We start from the raw sequence: 22,150 nt of genomic DNA, 5'->3' as shown, positions 1-22,150 counted from the left end.
AATAAACAACACTTAGTGCTGCTAAGTGCAGACTCAGCAACACTCTCTGCAATTGTTACTGTATTTATTGCGCAGGTGAGGTTGAGAAGATTAGGTCCTGACGTTTGAACATTTTTTTTTTTTGTAGGGATGTATGTATGTCGAGACAGGGTTGCTCATGCTGACTTATGATTTGCTATGTAGTTGAGGATAACTTTGAACCCTTGTTTTTCCTGCCTCTGCTTCCAAGCTTGAGTCCCTATAGCCAGCAATGATTAGACTTTGCTGTACCTCAGAATCACCAGAGAGGTTTGCTAAGATACAAATTGTTGATGTTCCTTCCAGCTTGTCATCTAACGGAGACATTAGTATTTCCATGTTGAGCTAATATATCACCTCTCCCTGTGTCCTCAGCCTACCAGCCTCTACAATGGAGGGACTGTATCCCCTTTTTGGGCCTTCAGTTTGTCCAATCACCCTTCAGGGCTGGTTCTCACCAAGCGATATGAAGGCTGCCATTCAGGGACCATGTTTATGAGGCCCTGTGTCAGACTGTAGACACTCAGCCTTCCTCAATGACTTCTCCAGACCAGTCCTCGACACATGAAAAAGTCTTGTGTTTTTTTGGTACATACATCTAATTTAAAGTGGACAGGAGATGAATAAGATATAGCTCATTTTTTTTTCCCAAGGGAGAAAGAATTCATCATGCATATGAGTGATGGCGCTAGAGTGCAGTAAGTGTTCATAGAGAGTTCATTGGAGACCAAAAGAGAAAGCTATCAGGTTTTTCATTATGCGAAGAGATCCGTATAGTCTTCGTTGTAAGAAGATGTGAGCAGAAGCTGAGCTACACAGGGACTGAAGCTCAGCCAGAGTGGCCTGCCCCTCCTCAGGAGCCCCCTTAGCTTTAGTTTTGGCCTGGTTTCTAGCTCCCTTCATGACCTGATCACTCTGGCTGGTGGTTTTTACCACTGCTGCCCTTTGCTAACTGCTTCCCTTTCTGCATGCTCACTCCGCCACACCTGGTATGTTCGGGCTAGTGCAGGAGACATCGGGAGGAATGCTTGCTGGACCCCTTTCTCCTCAATTGTTCTGGGGATTGAAAGAGGCTCCTGAACTTTACAACCAGCGAAAACTGTCGCCAGCTTCACAATTCTGGCCAACATGTCTATGCTTTGAAGTCTGGTCCCTGCCTTTTACAATTCTATTTTTAAAATGTATTAAAGATGTTTAAACGTGGCAGAGACTTCCAATAAAAGCTGTGCGGCTTGAGAATCAGGATGCTGGTCTCAATTTAAAGTGCCTGTTAAATAATAGGATACCCGTGTAAAACGGGCTCTGAAGGACTGACCGGCCTGCTCTCGTGGAAATCAAGGCTTTCAGAGCCCGCATGCCCTGCATCCTTCCCGGATTATGCCGCGAAAGTGCTTCTTTATATAAAGTGATGGAATGTTTGGTTTGACTTGTTACCAGCAAAAGGCAGGAGACTAAAACAACAAAAGTCTCAAATGAAATATTTTGACAAATTTTCCAAGGGAAGATCATGCCAGGGCTCAGTCGAGGCTCTTATTCTACCAGTCTTGTCTTCCTGGAAGAAGCGAAAGTCTAAGGTCATGTGACAGGTCGGCAGAGTCAAGTCACAACTCTGAGCATTATTTGGGGACTTGTCATTCTTGACAGTTGCTCCATTTTGTGTTGAGAAGTTTATTAGCCCTTTCAGGAGGCTACTAAAGGGATAAGCTGTGGTGCCTGACCTGTGCCCTCCTGTCGCCTCCCTCCCTCCCTCAGAGAGCGGGGTTGATTCTGCATCTGCCTTCCCGCTTTTCTCCCTCGTTGCTGCTGTTGTCTTTGACCCAGTTTTCACCTGTCTGCTGCAGTTGGACTCAGCCAACACTTACCTGTGCAGCTTTTCCCAGCATCTCTCTGGAATTTAAAATCTAGATTTTCTACATGCTTTAGAATCCTGGACTCTCCTGAGCTTAGGAGTGGCGGGGTAGCCCAGCCTAACCCATGGTCTACAAACCAGCAATGGCTGAGGCTGTCTGGGATAGTACACGTTTTTCAAAACAAGAACCAATACTTCCCTCTGCCCTGTTCTTTTTTTCTTTTAGTTGCTTAAAATGTGATATAATAACTGCAATGTGATACAGTAAGTGCAGCTACCACTGTGACGAGGAAAGAAAGGCCGACAGATGCATAGTCCTTGTTCAGCCACTTTGTTACATTTTGTGTAGTATGTATGTATGTTTGTATGTAGTAGTATGTATGTATGTATGTAGTATGTATGTAGTATGTATGTAGTATGTATGTATGTAGTATGTATGTATGTAGTATGTATGCATGTAGTATGTATGCATGTAGTATGTATGTTTGTATGTATGTAGTATGTGGTGGGGAGTGGGGGGGAGCATGCATGCTATAATACTCGTGTGAACATCAGAGAACAGTTGCAAGAGCGGGTTCTCTCTGTCCACCATGTGGTCCCAGAGATCTAATTCAGATTGCCAGGCTTGGCAAAGGTGCCTCTACCCAGCCAGCCATCTCCCCAGCTCTGCTCTGCTCTTTTGACCTATTAAATCAATATCCGTAGTTTTCAACTCTTAGACTTGTCTTTACAGAAGAAAATAAAATTTGTTTAAGCTATTTTTCCTACTTATTTATTATATGAGGCCATGGATGCTTTCTGAGCTATTTTAGGACTCATAGTGGCTAAGTTATTTGCTTGGGCACAGAACCAGGATTAATCTGGTTAATCAGATCCTAGCCTACTGTAAATTTCTGCTGCAAACCCTTCTGTGTCGGCTAGCTTTATGCCAGCGAGACACAAGATAAAGTCATTTTGGCAAAGGAAACCTCAACTGAGAAAATGTCTCCACCAGTTCGGCAGGTAGTTCATGTTCTTTATTGATGGCTGACGTGGAGGGCCACTTCAGAATCTTTAAATCTCTCTGCTGGACTCAGTCGCAACTGAGGTCTAACAGCAGGGAAAGAAAATTAGCACACAATACGAGGGAATCCTCCATGAGGAAACGTGGCCTCCAGTGGGTCCTCTGGTTTAATAACAACACCTAGGCCAACTCAGAGAACTGCTGAATCCTGCACAGTGTAGACCAGCTTTGGGAATAAGACCTGAACATGTCAGTGTGACACAGAGCTGTTGCATAGGTAAGGTCTGCCCACAGAGCTGAGCCAGCGGGAGAACCACTGTTCAAGAGCAGAGCAGGCCGCACCACGCCTACAACAGGGACCAAGCTTGCGGCTGGCCACAGTCTCTAGCTTGCTCTCTGACAGTCATCTAGAAACAGGTCTGGGCCCCCTTAGAATGAAGGAGTGATGGGGTTTTTAGATAATATAGAAGGACAGCCTAAATATATCCTGGGTTCCGACTGTCCTGATAAATGGGAAATCAAGAGATTTTAATTTGAAGAGTTTTTGTTTCCTGAGCTAGTGAAATAGCTTGGAACAGCTATGCAATATAATAGAAAGAAAGAAACAAAACAAAACATGAACAAATTTGTAACTGAAATGATCAAAACAGAGGCAACAGAGATTGGCACTGAAATACAAGAGTGTGCTTAGAGGATAGTAGATCAGCTCATATTTCACAGGTTCCTTTTATGCTGAATTTTCTCCCTAAATGTAGAGTCTCTAGGGTAGAAAATTATAAGAGGTAGGGTGGGACCCTGGGAGAATCTTTAGTTCTATTCATTCTGTATGGCTTTATGTGCCAATAAATATTCATAGTGGCTAGAAGCAAAGATAGTATTAACCTCCTGGCATTGTGAAGAAGAGCCTCTTCAGCCATCATGCTAATGAATCCTGCATTATTTTCCAAGGGTCTATAGACCTTGGACCACTCTGAATCTAGGATTGGAGAGTCAACACCATTATAGTGAAAGTCTAAATTGCATATAGAAGATGGTACAAAATGAAAATAGATTTGATGGCTTAATTAACATCTAATTTAATTGGCAATGCTAGTAAATATTAAATTTTTAGAGTCCAAGTAACAGTCTAGTATTTAGAGTTACTATAATCTAAATCCATTCCAGATTTGCAAAGAAAAAAAAAAACCCACCAAATTATAGCTCTCTAAAAACTCTCCAAAAGACATTAAGGTTTTTTTCTTTTTTGCATAAGTAAAAGTCCTTAGAAAATATTTAATTCATCAGAATGCCTCCAGAATTAATTGGGTGAGGAGGGACTAATGGATTTGAGTAGTTATGAAGTCATTCTAGCCTCTCTGCTAAGCCCTTCATATCCCTTCTTTTAATCTCGATAGTAATTACATGAAGCAGGTATTATTATCACCATTAAAATTATTATTCATATTTTAATCAATGAATCAGAACTGTGCACATTTATGAGGTACAATGTGATGTTCTGATACGTTCCCAGTGTCTAATGTAGAATAATTAAATCAAGCTACTGAACATATCTATCACCTTCTTCACCCGTGGATCTCTTAAATGGCGAGACACTTGAAATTTACCTTCTTCGTTATTTTCAAACATACAACAGATCATTACTGAGTACCCCGCTCTACTCTTCAGTACATTTCCAGTACTTTTCTTTTAATGTGAAACTTTGGATCTTGGGCCAATAGTGGGTTCCCAGTCTCTGGGAACCATCATTCCACCTCCTGCTTCCATGAGCTCAGTTTTATTAGATTCCACATGCTTGTGAGATCCTGTGGCATTTTCCTTTCTGTTCCTGGTTATTTTACATGGCACGATGTCCTCCAGATTTATCCATGTTGCCATACAAGGGACAATGTCTTTTTCTTTAAAGGCTGAATAATATTCCTTGTGCATGTAAACCACATTTTCTAATTTATCACTGCGAGAGGACACAGGTTGAGTCTGTGGCTATCGTGAATAATGCTGCAATCAACGAGGGAGATATCTCTCTGATGTACTAAATTCCTGCCTTTTCTACCCGTCTTGCAAATACTTTTCAGCTGGGATTAAAGAATCATCCATAATCCACACTTTTAAAGCTCAATCAGAAAGAATAATTTCCAGGCATACATGGTTTTCATGACATTCCTATTATAGAGTTTCAGAGGAAATATCATGAGACTTTAAAGGTTGCCCTTTATCACAAGAGGGAAAAAAAATCTATACCCATCTCACTTACTGATGCAAGCCCCTCAAAGCTTTCTAACTTTGATTCTCTCTAGGACCTGACAAAAATCTTCTGGGCCTTTCTAGAAAACATTTGAAAAAAATGTGTTGAATGGCTGTTAGAATGTATAGGCGAAGCAGAGAATTAAACTCATCTGAGGATGGCCAGGCCCCTTCTCAGGCTGAAGCTCACAGCTGAAGGATGCAGGCCGTGGCTGTGGTGGGAAGCATTGAGGGTCGCCGCCATGCTCTCATGCTAGGAAAGCGTGCTATGCTTGGATCTTGCTTTGTATGGTGTGCACATACTGTGAAAGTCTCTACGGGAAAGGCATGCTGCTTCTCCAAAGTGTTTCTCAGTCATTAAATGATAATTGGTTGAGTTTTATCGAAATAGAATAACATTCTGGCTTAGTTGGGTTATTAGTAGTGGTGATAACAAAACTGATTTTTTTAAAAATAAAAACAGAATTGTAGAAATGTGTTATTTACCAGCTTATTTGACTTAGCATTTTAAGTTCCATCCATGTATTAGCAGTCCACTTTTATGGCTATTCTATGGATAAACAACACTTTATTTAGCCACCTATTAAGTGAACATTTGGGTTGTTGCATTTGTCACTGTTAGAAATTATGTTAGTATAAACAGTTGTACAGGTATTTTAAGGTAAATACGTGATTCTCTTGGGTATACAATTAGAAATGGATTTGATGAGTCCAATGGTAACTGTGTTTAACTTCTTGAGGAATTGCCAAATATTTTCTACAGCAACTATACCATTTTATTTTTAACAGCAGTACATGAAGGTAACAATTTCTTCACAATTTCTTGCCATACTAACTTCTCTTGCAGCCCCTTAGGAATTACAGGATCAGTGTTTCAATTTCTGCAAACAAGTATCTTGGTAGAGATTACATTGTATCTATAGATCAAAGTATTCTTCTTAACATGACTAAGTCTTTTCATCCATGAACATGGGATGTCTTTCCATTTATTTAGATCTTATTTAATTTTATTCAATGATGTTTTAAGTGTAAAAATCTCAAATTTTGAAAATTTGTTTCATTTGATACTATTAGTACTAGATTGTTTTCTTTATTTCAAAATTTTATTATTGATGTATAGAAATACAAACAATTTTACATTGCTATATTATATAGTCTATAAACCACTTGTTGAGCTTATTTGTAAACCATGAAAGTTTCATTTTTTATGGTTTTTTTTTTTTTTTTATGTACAGGAGCAATACTTTTCCAAACAGGTACGGCATCTCTCCTTTTAAAATTCGAATGCCTCGTAACTATTCCTTCCTGCGTGCTCTGGCTGGTACAACTGGTGAAACATTACATGGAAGTGCCAAGAGAGAGTAGACATTCCTTTCTTGTTCTTAATATTAGGGAGAAAATAGCTAGTCTTTCTTTCTAACAGGTGTATTTCATCAGCCTGATAAATGCTCCTATATTCCTAGTCTGTTGGCTCTTATTATCCTGAAAGAATATTAGACTTCGATAAAAATCAACTACTTCTGTGTCTATGGGGATGGTCATATGACCTAAAATATTCATCTGTTGTTGTGGTGTATTATGTTGAATGACTTATAAATACTGAATGGATCTTGAGTTCCTGGTATAAGTCACTATGTGACTTTGGTAGACAGTCCTCTTTTTATGGTCCTGGACCTGCTTGGCAGAATTCAGTTGAGAGTTTTGTGTCTGGATTTGTAACAGCTGTTGATGTACAGCTTGCTTTTTTTTAATTTTTAAATTTTTATTTTTATGTGTTTGGCCTCAGAGTGAGCTGAGAAGTGCTTTACTCTTACGTTTTGCTGCTGTTTTCATTAAAGAGTTTATGAAGAATTGGTGCTGAATCTCTAGTGAATGGTATGATTCTCCAGGGAAGCCATCAAGTTTTGAGATTTTCTGTATGGGAACTTTCGGATTACTGATGAAATGTCTTTGCCAGCTATTGATGTATTCAGATTTTCTATTCCTTCTCGTTAGGTTTTTTCTCTCTAACAATATGTCCTCATCATCTGTGTTATGTGTATATGGTTATTCACAGTTTTCTGTTATAATCTGTTTCTCTGGTGTTAGTAGTAATGGTTCCTCTTTCAATTTTGCTTTATTAATTTGTGTCCTTTCATTGTCCTTCACCAGTCTAGACAGTGACTTGGCAATTTTGACTGTTTCAAAGAACCAACTTTTGATTTAATGATTCTTGTTTGCTCAGTTTTCTAGATGGGCTGGACTAGGGGTATATGCTACCATGTCCAGTCCCATCTCCTCCTCCTCCTCCTCCTCCTCCTCCTTCTTCCTCTTCGTCTTCCTTTGCCCCAGTGGACACGAATTCTTGATCACCAGCATGTTTTCTTCAGCATTGATGCCATGCCATCATCTTCTAGATTCCTTAGTTTTCAATGAGCAGCTAGTTGTTAAATAAATTGATGATGCACTGTGCCTCAGCCACTTCTCTCCTGTTGCTTCCAAGATTGAACCTTTGTTTCTTTTTTTTTTTTTCATCAAATTTATTATAATGTGTTAACGTTTGAATTATTTTATTTTATCTCGCTTGGAGTTCTTTGAACTTTTTAGATATGTAGATTAATGTGTATTATAGCATTTTGGTTTTTGCCATTAATTCCCCATGTGTCTAAAATCATCTCACATTTGTTTGCTTGTTTATCTTATCTGTGAATGCACGTGCAGCCTGTGTGTGGAGGGCAGACACTTGAATAAGTTGAGTCTTTCTTTCCACCTGCAGGCAGGTCCCAGGGTTTGAACTCACTATATCCTTTCACCTGCTGAGCCGTTTCTCCTGCCCCTCGTGTTCTTTCTACCTTCTTTCCCCTCTCATTCTGAAACACTCATTATCTATCTGTGTGCTTCTGTGCTTGAGGATGTGTTACAGATCTCTGAGACTGTGTTCGTTATTCTTAATTTCCCTATATTTCAGAATGAATAAATTTTTGCTGAATTTGGGTTTTTTTGCTAAAAAAAAAAAAACATTTTTTGCTAAATTGGTTTTTGAATTTACTCATTTTTTGTTTTTGTTGGCATCTGGTCTTAAACCTTTCTGGTGAATTTTTAAATTTCCGTTAGTGTTTTTTGTGCCACAGGATGTTTTTTTTTTTTAATTGTTTATTTATTCACTTTACATCCCAATTGCTGCACGTTCCCTTTGTTTCTCCTGGCCCCCCCTCCTTTCCTCCTTTCCCCTAGCCCTTCCCCCCTCAAAAAAAGGGAGCCCGCACCCACCCACTCCAGCACATCAAGTGGTCCTCTGGCTTCTGAAGTCCCGGCTCTCTTTCCTCTTACCTTCTTGTCTGATCATTTAAGACTGCGTTGTGCTTCTCTGCAGGTGGTCACTATGCTTGTGGTGATGGTCGAGTGTCTTATGCATTTACGAATACCTGTTACTGCTGTTTGGGATACTAATAGAGAATCTGAGAGACAAAAGATGGACAGCGTCCTACTGAAAGGGAGAAAGGGAGAGGCTTGAGGTTTTTTTCAAGCTTGTCTCTTACACTAGTGGTTCAGTGCTCTGTGGTCTTTTTACATCAGCACCCTGAGCGGGGATTTTAGTTTGGGTACTGATATTTTTATTTTCATTACATCCATTCTTGTTCCATCATCTTCCTTTCACACTTTGCTCCTGTTTTATAGAACCCACTTCTTATTCTCTTTCCTCATCTCCTTTTTAAATTTTTCTTTCCTTCTTGTTCCTCATCATTTTTTTTTCCTTAAAAAAAAAGTAATGATAAAGGCAAAAGGAGTTTTCTTCGACTCTCCAAGTAAATAGGACACACGGGCCCATCTTTATCTGCACTGTCCAGAGAAAACATTTCACTCAAGCTACTTCTTAGTGGCGCACGATGTGCTGTTTCTCCGCTCATGCAATCCTGAACCAGATGCTTTCCATATTTGGTGTTGGTCAAGAGTTTGGCTATTTTGACTCTTCTTGACCCCAGTCCAAGGCCTGGTGGAACTGAGTGTTTACTAGATAATTTTTAACATCAACGAGGCTTTGTCTCCTCTGGCAAAGCCCAGGAGGACGGGAACTCCTCTGTGAATTTCTTAACGCTCTGTGCTCCTTAGCACACCTCTTCAAGGTTGTATGTATCCTTCTTTTATGTGTATAGGTGTTTTGTCTGCATGTGTGATTGTGCACCAGATGTGTGTAGTGTTCGAGGAGGCCAGAAGAAGGAGTCAGATTCCCTGGGACTGGAGTTACAGATGCTTGGGAGCCATCATGTGTGTGCTGGAAATCGATCCCAGGTCCTCTGAAAGAGCAACAGGTATTCTTGAATGTTAAGCCATCTTTCCAGCCCCATCACACTAATTTTTAACACCCCCTCCATATATTTCCCATATTCTTTTTGTCCTTGCTTCACTTTGTATACCTTCCCCCCCCCCCGAGTTTTGAGTTTTTTGTTGCTGCTGTTGCTGTTGCTCTTTTGGTACAGAGCCTTTAAGCATTCAGAGACCCACCTTTGGTCTCTTTGGGATAGCTCCTAGGTGTTTCAGTTGGTGTGGTTATTTTCCCCATTTCTCTGTTTCCCCTTTGATGGTACGCATTGCTTCTGATGCCCAGCACTGTTGGGGGATTGTCTTTGCTTTCACTGTGGAGCCATGGAGGTGCTACAGTTAGTAATCTTTTTTCTAATATTTGAAAAGTATAGTAAATTAAGTCTTTTTTTTTTTTGTCTCTGTGGATAATTTGAAGCATTTTCACTGGCAGAAATATAAAAGACACAAATTTTGCAGAACAAGATTCAGCTAATTGCTACGAGTTCTTGTCTTTTATCTTGTTCTCAAATTTCGAGGTAACCTTTGCACACTCAGATTTCAGCCCCTTCCCCCCTCCCCCTTGTGTGTTGGGTGCCAAGGAAGCTCTATATGAGAGAAACTCTAGGTTTCTGTTTGAGGAGGAATTTTAGAAGAGTAAAGTTGAAATTTCAAAAAGGGAGTTGACATTTTTCATAAATTTTAAAGCTATGAGTCCCACTAGTATTGGTAGACATGAGAGTTGGAATGGTCGTTTGGAATAAACGGGGAATGCAGTGCTGAGAGAGGAAGCTGCCATGCCGGGGACTCATGTTTTCCTGTGCTGGATCACTGGGAGACTTAGAGTCACAGGCAGCAGAGAGAGGCCAGAGAAGCAGAGAAGAGAGGAGTGGCGCTCCCGTGGCACTCTGCCAGTGTCAGAATAGCTGGCATGCTGGTGGCACATCTCTAGCCTCAGGCCCTGGATTCTAATCAGCACGTGGATAAGCTCTTGGTCACCACTCTATTCCCAAGACCTATCTAAGCGCCTGTCTGGAGTAAGGGAATAAATGGCAGGAAATAAACACACCCTTAAGAACAGGCTGAACCCAAGTGGCAGTGTATCACGACAGTAGGAGGCACTTTGTTTTACTTGAGCATCACTATGGTAATTGTCCGTTTCCTATCACACAGGAAGACATAAAAAGGCACCTCGGAAAAAGTGATTTTGCTCTTGTTAGGGAGAAATCTTACTAAATAAGCACGGGTGTTGGGAGCCCGTGTGGCCAGGAGTGGGGTGAGGCATCAGCAGCCCTGTTGATGCAGTCGCTCACTCTCTCTAGCCTGAAAATTCTTTATTTCCCAGTGGACAAATATTTGCAGCGCCTGGTAATGAATTCAAGTGTAAAGCAAAAAAGGTGAACATTCCTTTCTGGGGCACCTAGCTAATACCCAGCTCTCTATTCCTGCTCTCTGTCCTTCCATCCCTATGCAAATGACACAGTTAATATACGACTGTAGGCTACACCCCAGAGCCCAAAGGACCCTCCTGCCTAAGGAAGGAAATTCCTTGAATGCTTGCTTGCATTGCACGCTGGCCTTGGAGAATCAGCCCAGGCTTTCTTCTTGCTGCCTTTCTCCACTGCCTACAGTCTTCCCAGCCTGGAGGGGCGATCATCACCCTTCATTGTCCAGTACCATCATTACAATATTGTTATCATCTGAGCTGGAGTCTGACACTTTATCTAAGACCTTTCAAATAACCCCTTTACTAGGCTTCAGTACCGAACCATTCAGGGCAAATCTCTGCTTTGTGCTTGTCAGCTTTAATAGACTGGATGTCACTTGAGCCTGTAAAAAGTGCCTGCTTCTCAGCTGTCAGTCAGTCCTGGTGGTGTCAGCTGAGAGCGTGGCTGGAGCTGGCTGGATTAGAGGGTAGTTACCATAGCTGTCAGACTACTGACAGCCTGACACCCACGCTCCCAACTTCCTCCTACTGTATGTGGTTTCTACGGCGCTCTCTGGACCTTTCTTAAGGTGGATTTCTCTGTTGGAAGCAGGTCATGGGCGGCCAGCATCTTTAGAAGTTTGGCTGTTTTGTTTCTTGTTCTGATTATTATTTTTTTTAGAAAGTCCTTTCCTTTGAGTAACATTTATAGTTCAGTGAATATTTTGAATCTGATTTCAACGGCAGCATCACCTCCCTACACTTTCCACCTCCCTACACTTTCCAAGTTTATCAAGAGCTTTCATTATCCCAATTATTTGAAGTTGCAGAACTCTCCTCCTCTGTAGTATTTTCTCCGTCCTCTTCCATCATATCTCTGCTCTAGCCTTCTGTGTTAAATGCAAAGCCCAGTTTGAGTGTGTTTGTATGAGACTGGGAGAGTAATTTGGCAACTCTCCAAACCCTGTCCTAGTTTAACACTCACTTTCAGCACAGCAGCCAATTAGTGAGCAGAATTTAGCCCCTCTCCCTGTCTGTCTTCTTTCAGGGTTCATTCCCTTCTTTTCTTTCTTCTCTTTGCCTGTCTTCCTTTGCTCCCCTTAGCATTAAGGCTTTACTGTCTTACAGTCCCCAGGCTGAACACCAGGCAAACACGTGAGAGTGACTCCACCCTTGCACACATATTTCCAGCTGCTTGCCCACATTCCTCAGGTATGTTTGAGGTTTATAGGCTTTCATGCCTGGCCGGGGAGCTGAGCTTAATTAACACTTTCATTTACTTAGCTAATAGTCAAGGCTGATTTGCTTTTATTAAATCAGGCTTGGGAACCAGGAAGGCATCGTGGGTACAATCTTAAACCTAGTTACTCTTCTAAGCTGTTATGGGACCAGCACAGACTGAATGTGTGTCTTAGTGCCTTGTGGCTTAAGGCAACCTACTTCACTCAGAAGAAAGTCGTTGCGTCTGGCTGAGTTTGAGTTATCTTTTTTCTAAGTTAGAATGATGAGAAGGAATGTCAACCTTATATGTACAATCTATGGTCCAAACCTGCAGGAATATTTGCTTCTATGTCACACATACATATAATGTCTATATCTGTGAACACACTGTCTTCTACCTATAAGAAAGTACTTTCCAGATTAAAAGGCTGACAATTGGACACTAGGATCATATGATACTCTGTGAAGTGTCATATAACCAGTTTATATAACTGGCACTTGATAATTTAGATTTTTATTTATTGTTATCTTCTTTTTCTCTCTTTCTCCCCTCCCAACTCCCCACTCCTGGGGACAAACCCAGGACCCCCTCCTGTGCACAGGTCAAGTGCTCTGCCACTGAGCTCTACCCCGTCTCTCTCTTCTGCAGTTTTTGTTCTTCTAACTCATACCATGGGTTTTCTTTAAAAAAGCTCCCTAGTAAAAATAACAGATTACGCTTTCATTAAACTTATGAACCCACACTAACATCAAGCGCCTTTAAAATAAATATATTAAAAACAGCCGTTAGCGGGCTCCCTCGGCCCTCCTTGCGGTTGTGAGAATGTATGGCTTAAGACCGTTGTTTTTGATGAGCCTGGCAAAGTGGGCCAAATTAAAATTAGACAGTATCCATCGCCTTGCTAGGTGGTTTTGTGTTCCTTGTAATTGCAGAAAACTGCCAAAGGAACTTTCAGATGAGAGCCTGAAAAGTTTAGTGAACACTAGACAAGTGGAGATGGGGAGGACATACAAGACCTTTGTGTTCTCAGTGCCGAAGCAGAGACACGTATTTTCCACTGTATTTCCTCCTTATTCCAAAAAAAAAAAAAAAGTTTTAAAAATAAAAGACCCTTATATTTCACCCAATTAAATGCTGGAAAACAGCCTTCAATATTATTTACAAGCATTCAGAAGTTTTAATTCAAGCAAGTCTCCCACATCCTCGCTGGCTCCAATCCGGTCTTTATTGTGTGTTGCTGAAGCTGTCTACTCAGAACCGCAATGACCTGAGGTGCAATTACTCAGCTTATTTGGAGGAAAACATCCCATCTCACAAATAAGCGGGTTGTGAAAATGTTTATTTGCAAACCTAGTTTTCTGGCCACATTTTTTTTTTCCTGAACTTCTCAGGCAAGAATTCCATTCTTCACCAGCATTCTAAACGCCACCTCAAACTCAACCAAGTCTTTCCTGTGCCTCAGTCATGAACTGAGACCTCCATGTTGCAAGGGGATCTTTCAGAGGTGAAGAATTCATTGGTAGCCCAATGGCCGAGGAATATGAAGAAGCAGAAACCCCAGCGCAGTTAGGTACCATAGTTAGCTAACGGAACAGACTAACAAGTTTTGGTGAACACTTCCATTTGATTTTAACCATAAAGCAATATGGGTACTCTTCATGCTCTTTCCCCAAGTCTGCTTTGACCTAAATTGCACAATGCAAGCAGAGTGGCCTTGACACACTACAGGGATTCTTGGGCTCCAATGCTAGCCCCTGAGCCTCTTTTCTTACGTGGGACAATTCTTGTAAATTTGGCATGGTGCCCCCTGGCCCAAACTAAGCCCTTGCCACATTGTTTATTATTCCTGTCATCATTGCTGCTGTTTTCTGTCTCAGGTCTGACTAGCCTCTAAGATATGAAAACTAACGAAACCTCTCAGGTATTAATTTCCTACCTGACTTTGTTCAATGGTGCATACTCATTCATCCGCCCTTAACTTTGTTTATCAGTTTGTGTGAGAGGAATTTAAGGGCCTGTTGTGTGCAAAGCACCCAGCCAAGTGAGAAGTTGCAGAGATGAGCATTACTCGGCCTTGAAGATCTGGAGTCAAGTGTGGTGGACAGACATGCTCACGTCCCTGATTATGTAATTAGATCTGCTGCAGAAGCATGAACACGAGATGCTGCCACGAGGGCTGGAGATAAGGCTCCGCCGTTAAGAAGACTGGCTGCTCTTCCAGAGGCCTGAGGTCCAACACCCAGCACCACATAATGGCTCATAACCATCTGAGACTCCAATTCGAGGGGATCTGACACCCTCTCCTAGTCCCTGCAAGTACCCCAGATGCACCCTGTGCGCATACCTGCAGGCAAAACATACAGGCATAAAAATATTTTAAATTGTGATTCTGGGAGCACACAGGCAGTAACTTTTTTTTTTTTTCCTGTTAAAAAATGTCAGGAATGTTGTCCTGGAAAAGGAGAGTTTGATCTGAGCCTGGAAAAACAAGGAAGAACATTCTACATCTGTGTAAAGACTCACGTGTGATCGGAGAGGGTGTGGGTGGTGAGGAGGGGAAGCAGGGGTAAGTGGTACGGTGGGGGAGGGAGGGTCCAGGTGGGTCCCGGGAAGGGGGCTGGCACCCCATCTTAGAGAGCTGTGTGCACTAGGCCTTCCCTAAGGTCTGGTGAAATGTTTTGCTTGGGTTTGTTGGGGACAAGTTCTCACCAGTCTAATCTGGCCTGGACATTGCTGTGGAGGTCAGGCAAACCTCCTCCTGCCTCAGGCTCTGGAATGCCAGGTTTACAGACATGTGACACCATGCCCGGCCTCTCTGCAAAATTTGAAAAGAATAATAAGGTGATTGGCTTTGTGTTGCAGAAAGATCTGCCTGATTATAGTACGAGGGGACGATGCTGAGACAAGCTTTTGCTCAGTGAGGAGAGAAAACCTTCGTGAAGGCAGAGATGGAGAGACAAGAGTGGAAGAGCTGCAGCCAGAGCCATGGTTTGGCGGGGGTGAGGGTGGGGAGGGGGGTAAGAAGAGAGGGATGGCTTCCTGTTTCTGACTGGAGGGGTAAAGGGGGGAGCGAAGTCACCGGTGTCAAGAGCACAGTGGAGAGGAAGCCTCTGAGGTTAGAGAGGCTGGGCAGGGTTGGGGCGGGAGGTGATAGCTTTGAGAAAGTTAGGTTGATCTTGCCCATGGACTGTTTTATGAAACTGTTAAGAGTGAACTCTGGTCCCGGAGAGATGGCTTAGTGGTTAAGAGCACTGTCTGCTCTTCCAGAGGTCCTGAGTTCAATTCCCAGCCACCACGTGGTGGCTCACAACCATCTTCACAGGGATCTGATGCCCTCTTCTAGCATGCAGGTGTACATGCAGAGTGTTTTATTATACACTATTATACACTATTATATACATTATTATAATAAAACAAACAAACAAACAAAGAAGTCTTTTTAAAAAAATGAGCTCTGGGAAAAATCTGGACTTGTCCGGGTGGGCTTGTTGGAATGAACCATGGTTTAGGCTGAGGGTGCATAGTTGGCTGCAGCTGAAGATTAGACAAGTATGGCAAGGAAGCCTCTTGAGGCTTCAGTGTTCCTGACAACACCAGAACGAAGGACTCAAGCCGAGTAAGACCGAGGAGCTGGGGAAGAGGGCGTGGTTGGCTGGATGGGTGGAGGAAGGCCCGTCCTTCTATCACAGATGGGGAGAAGTCAAGTTCCTCAGAGAATTTCCGGTAATCCCACCAAGGGGATTGAAATCCACCAAGGGGAGTTCAAGTTGCTGAGGGCGAGATGCCGGGGGTTGGGGGATATGGGAGCTGAGGTTTGAGAGGGGGTGCGTAGGGGTGGTGGTCAGGGAGTCAGGACTTCAAGCTGACCCGGTGTAGCTGGCAGGGAGGGGAGCTGAAGATTACAGGGTTGTCCTGTTCCCGCTCCAGGGCTCAAGTCACACCTCTTGGCATACGGCTTTATTTTCCTTACCGCATCCTCCACTGCAGCTTGTAAATCTTTAGGCCTGTTCCTTTAGCCCCCTCAGATATCCAGTTCAAAAATATGTAACGAATTGAAAGAATTGGCATTTGTCATTGTCAAGAACCCCAGGTTGGAATTAAAAAAAAAAAAAAGAAAAAAAAAAGCCCCAAGTAGCTTTAGTTGCAGGTTTTAGCTTTGAAGCCTCTCCCTTCAAACTGATTGCATCACTGCCTCCTGAACACCGACAGGTAGACACCCCCTTGCCTAACCCTGTTTCTTTCTTTCTGCAGGCAGGAATGACGAGCTGCCTGCAACCAGCAGCTGAGGCACCCGGAGACCCGGGGCTCTGACGGGCTTCCTGCGCTCTGAGCCGCACCGCGCCGACGCCTGCCTGCGCTGAGCCACCGGAGAGGCAGCTGTGATACCTGATGACAATCATCTCTGATTAGAGCGCCCCGCTGCACAGCCCGGGAGAGCTGGGCCACAGCTAATTAGCATGTGAGGCCAGCGTGCTGTTTATTGGAACTGTGCTAACAAGTTGTAGCTTTTTCCGTCACAGGAGGGTCGTCAACCGGGACCCCTTCGCTCCAGCAGTTCAGGTACAAGGCGGATACTTCTTACGCACCATCGCCAGGACACATGGACGCATTGGCGCCGGGAGCCACTCTGAGTCTGTGTTCCCACCTCTGTAAACTGTCACTTCTAGACCTGGTCGTGAAATCTGGTGCTATTCTAAGTGGTCTTACACTTTTAAATTGAGTATCTTAAAAACAAACAAACAAGCAAGCAGACAAACAAACAAAAACAACTCTTGGCCTATCAGGTAATGTTTCCAGTCTAAGAAATGGAGGTGAGATTGTCTTTGGCTTTTGAAGAGAGAAGCCTGTGAGAGGGTTAGTGGAAATTAAGGGCATAAACTCTGCTTATTCTGCTAATGTGTGATGTATTCACAAACATAGCAAACTTAAAGATGCAGCTCTGGTGCTTACTATAGAACCACCTGGTTTGGAATCATTTTCAAAATATTTTTTCTAAGATTATTTGTTTCAAGCCAAGGGAGCACCCACATAAGTTCTCATTTGCCCATGAGGTGACTTTGTGTGGTAGCTTTAAGACATGACATACTATTATTGTAGCTTCCTTGTCCTTTACAGGTGAATGTATTCTACCTCAGGACGCAGGAACTGAGGACACTGGGGGGGGGGGGGGGCGTATAATGTAGCTGTATCTACGTAGCTTATGCCTACCATTGCTGCATGTTTTAAAATAGTCTTAGATCTTGGTTACTGAGAAAGCTTTAGGACATTTTATAAAGTCAGTAGATATAATGAGTATCATTATGGCTATTACCAGAGATCCAAATCTTTGCAACAGGCTCATTTAAAAAAAATACTATGTCACCCGGACCCACTGAAGTAACTCTGTGATCTCAGAGCTGCCAAATCCTTGCTCTTCCCTGAATCCAAAGCAGTCACTTAGACTTCCTGGAAGAGAATTTTTGAAATAATCCTAAAAGCCCAAATGCTTTTCTATAGTGAATGACTTCTCACAAGCTCTAACATTCAACATTTATAAGCATTTTAATTTATTTCCCAAGGAAAACTATGGGTTCTACATCTTGAAAATATGTGTCACATGTGTCGTGGTCTTAACACCACCACATACACTGGCCTCTTCGAGGGCTACGACTATTTTCAATAAAGCCCATTATGCACGTAGCCTTTAATTCTGATGCTACTTAACATCATTTATTTATATTTAATCATCAGAACCATATTTCTGGGTTTCAATAATTCTCTGCTTTAGCAACTCAATAATGACTTAAGTATGCTCACTCATTTTTGTTTTCATTCCTAATTTAAGCTAACCCAACTTTTTCTTTTCTTAGTAAAAGTGGCATTCTGTTCTGTTTTGTTTTGTTTTACTTTAAACAAAAATTCCCTCTGTAGGTGAAAAGTTGATTACCGGTCTTTGGTCTGGAGGTAAATTTTACAGCTCTTTTAAATCCATGGAAGTGCTCTCACATTAGAGGTGCTGACACAGCCTTCCCCGCTATGTTTCGGCATGGACTATCCCACTGTAATAAGCAGTTATTATGTATGTGTAAAAATAATGAGAGGCCATGTCTGAAGAGAGTTAATGTAAAATGCTAAGCAATTATAGTTGGTTACACAGTGCAGGTTAATATTCCTTCTTATAGCAGGGCTGCTGTTTTTTTTTTTTTCCTTTTGTCCTCCAGAACTAATGAAAATTTTGAGACCTGACCGAAATGATAAGCAGCGATTCATATGTCCTTTGTGTCAAGGCTGTTGCATTAATGCTTTCCCTTCATATAACATTTTGCATAGCCTAAAGCATCTATTAAAATCCTTTGTAAAATTCATGAAACAAAAGTGGTGGGTTGAGTCTAGGGGGAGAGAAAGTAAGCTGCTTATTAGCAAAAAGTCAAAAACACAGGGCCAATTACAGATCTGAAGAAGAAGGGCTGAGGAACGGCATGGGGAGTAATTCTTTCTTCAGCCCAATGGGCTCAAGCGAGAGGCAGGTTGGGTGGAAATAGAGCAACAGTGTGAGCGGTAATTAAACAGAAATGTTTGGAGTTAGGAAACATCTCTGTCACGATGGAAGGGAATGCTCAACTGAAAACAGCCTGGTCTCACCAAGATGCTAAATTGGAAGGATTTAGGGTTTGCTCCCTAAAGGAGAGACTGGGGGCAGTGAAGAGCAGTGGGGGCTCAGGAGATATGTAAAGAATCCGTTTGGTATTTCAAATGCTCTAAATTAGCTTTTTAAAAAGAGAGGGAGAGCGGGAGAAAGACAGCGAGGCTCCCTTCCGAAGCAGCAACAGAAAACTGAATAAACCACAATAAGATTGCCCTTTTTCTGTTATAAACTTGGCATTAAGCCTGTCATGTTCAATGACAGCCTAGTGGGCCTCATGCTTTACCCTTTGGAATTTGAAAGATTGGCAGGTGTCATGATTTCCTTAACATAAAAGACCTTGCAGATAATGTGCACGGGCACACACTTAGACTCTGTAACTCCGCTTGCTCGCCTGGGTCTCCTCGGGTGAGCTTGCCACTCAGGCTGCGGGCTCCAGAGCTGCCCAGAAATGGATCTGGCCTGAGGACAGTGTTTACTGCTGGAGGAGCTTGTGGTTGAGGCTGCACTTTTATGATTCTCCTTAGCAGTCTAAACATGTCCCGCAGTTACAATAATGAGCTGCTTTGTAGAGAGAAGCTCTCCGAGAGCATTGTTACTTTTCTTTGAAATGTTGAATGCGAACAGAATGGCTCTCCTCTGACTTAAGGCTACAAACCAAGTCCCATTTAAACAATAATCCCCTCTCTTTGCAGCCTCCTACCCAGACCTTCCAATAACTCCTACAGGGGAAACTTCATTAACGATGAGGGAAGCACAACGTCTTGTCGAGGGCTGATGGCTCTGTGTAAGCTGGCATCCCCCCTCCCCTGGCACCAGTGTGCCACCACCCAGCCTCACCTGAAAATAAACACGTCAGTCTCTTCAGGGGTCTCTGTTGCCAGAAGAGAAATCCTGCATTTTCCCTCCAACCCAAACAGTTGTGGGCTGGGCACTAACCACTCAATAAAATTTCAATAAAATGAATCTCACAGATTTTTATTTTTGTTACAGAAAATTAAACAAAATAAGAGAACATGATAATCCCACATGTACTCATCATCTGCCTATAACAAATACCACGCTGGTGGCCAGTCTAGAGTCATTTGTGTCTGCTGCACAGATGTGAAGTTGGAAGCAGACCCTTAGCATCATTCAGGCCATCACACCTGTAAACATTCCAGGCCTGGCTCCAAACCTCAGTGCATTGGCTGGTTTTGTTGTTGTTTGTTTGTCTGTTTTGAGCTCAAGGAAAGATTTTTGAGCTCCAGATCCTTTTACTCCTTGTATGTTTTTTTTTTTTTTTTTTTTTTTGTGGCTTCTCCACAGAAGTTGCATTTTGCAAAACAATACCATCAGCCCACAGGTTAGGAAAGTCTCAGGTTTGCTTGAAGGGAGGGTTTTCTCACGTGTCACAGAGATTCTGGAAACTGGGTTTTTCTCAGTTGAGACAGTCACTCAACTATCATTTATAAACCTTGACTTTGGGCATTCAGATAAAGGACCGTTTCAGTAGGCTTACAAAAGTGTGTCTGTATACCTACTCCACCCCATTCGCTGCAGTAGCAGAGGAAAACAGGCAGCACCAAGCAAGGAAAAAAATTGAAGAAAATTATCTCCCTTCTCCCATTGGCCCCTCCCGTTGTTGGGCACCTTACAGAGATGATGATATTTGATTTCCTTTTATATCAGCAAGTGCTGCATATTGTATATGCAGGGGCCTTTCAGTTTATTCATTTCCCTTAAATTTCTACTTGCTACTTAGATATAAACTACGAAGTGCCCCGAACTCATTGCTAAAGAATATTAAACACTGCAAAGAGAAATAGCCAGTCCCCGCTTTTATAAGTAAGTTATAGACAAATAAAATACTCCTCACAAAGTGTTCTACACAGATCTCTTTCTTGAATTAAAGAAACACGTTTTCTTCCTGCTCAGTTTTTTATACTGATATTGTCAATAATGAACCAAAAAAAAGTACTACTATTTTTAAATGGCACCATTTTTCTCTCTTGTGATTTAGAGAACTTTGTAATTTGGCTGGACAAGATGATGTCATTTTTAGGGAGGCAGAGGATAATGATTTTATAAAAAAACTCTCTGCACAAAAGAACATATTCAATATAAACTTTAATTACAAATCACAATATTAAGATACCCGTCGAAAGTCCCACCCAACTTAAAAACACAGTTTCTCAGGTTTCTTCATTCTACCGCCCTGAAATAACTACTATCTTGAACTTTCTATTTATACATTTTAGAAATCTCTTTAAAGCAATGTTTATATATATGTCACTATAGACATTTAGCTTTGCTTAGGGGTTTATAAAATATTACTATATCATACATCATGTTTGGAATTGAATTTCCTCATTCAATACTAAGATTCATCCATTGTGTATATCTATATTGTTATGTGTTATGTAACTCATTTTTCCTACTGCATAATAGTCCATTATGTGACTATAACACAATCACTTATCCACCATTTGGTCAGTGGATATTGGGTAATTTCAAGTGTTTCTGTTTGTTTGCTGTTTTTATAGACACTGAACTTTCTTAGAAAACAATTTCTTTAACACTTGTAGTTTTTTTTTCTCCTAAGAATCCCACAAAAAAGCAGTGGAAATTTCATTTTTATTCTTTTCCTACCAACAAGGGCCACTGAGTTCCTGGACTAAGTAAATCTCATGAATTAAGGTGAAAAATAAAAATTTAAAAAGTTAACTTTTATGGATATAGCACAATGGGAAGGGCAAGCCCTTGAACCAAGAGAGGGGTATCAGATGTTTCTGAATAGAGGGACTCCAAGACCTGGTCAGGGCATGATGGTTGGCTCACATCCATTGTTTAAAACCAGGTTGGTCAGCAGACAGACAGCATAAAAGGAAACAAAGCCACTCCAAGCCAAATGGTTATACAAACTTCGATTAGACTACCTTTTTTTAAAATCCCCTTCAACAGAGTGTTGTGATGAAAATAAAATAGAATGAAACAAAACAAAAAGGGAAGAGAGGAAAGAAACCCCATGTGACTTCTATTTATGGTAAATAAATGGAAATACATGTTTGGCAAAATCCTTCAGAATTTTCTGAACTATTATCTCCCTCTAGTTTCACTAACATGTTAACCTACTTACAGCAATTAGTGCTTCATTAGTAAGGCTAACTAACTGTTGCCGGGCCCTGTAATGATTTGCCAGGCTTTCCAGATACAAGCGCATAATCAATGTTTTCCAATTACTTCTATAGTGCAGCCACTATTTCAAATAAACTAGATAATAATACAAAGCCATTACTGGAGCTGAAGTAGCAGAGGCATTTAATTGCAAGGCAGTTCTTCTCAGCTTTTAAAATTTTTCACACTAATGAAGTGTCATACAAAAAAGTTGTATTGATTTTTCCACCACATGGCTTCAACCACAAATATGTAATTATCCCTTTTATATCTAGCTGGGGGATTAAAATAATCTATAGTATATAGCCTTTACTTATCCCTGATGGGTTTGGTAG

At 41.7% G+C, this 22,150-nt stretch overlaps 1 long non-coding RNA gene across 1 annotated transcript; it reads left to right on the top strand.

The window, feature by feature from the left end:
* Positions 1–14,894: 14,894 nt before the first annotated feature.
* On the top strand, positions 14,895–19,908 carry LOC132655938 (uncharacterized). The gene is made up of 3 exons (XR_009593909.1): positions 14,895–15,025; positions 16,289–16,821; positions 19,355–19,908. It is a non-coding gene; the product is annotated as an uncharacterized LOC132655938 (long non-coding RNA).
* The last annotated feature ends 2,242 nt before the right edge of the window (positions 19,909–22,150 follow it).

The sequence above is a fragment of the Meriones unguiculatus genome, chromosome 8, assembly GCF_030254825.1.
Source record: "Meriones unguiculatus strain TT.TT164.6M chromosome 8, Bangor_MerUng_6.1, whole genome shotgun sequence".
NCBI classification, from domain to species: domain Eukaryota; kingdom Metazoa; phylum Chordata; class Mammalia; order Rodentia; family Muridae; genus Meriones; species Meriones unguiculatus.
Note: the sequence above shows the minus strand (reverse complement) of the source record. Positions and strands in the feature narration are given on the sequence as shown.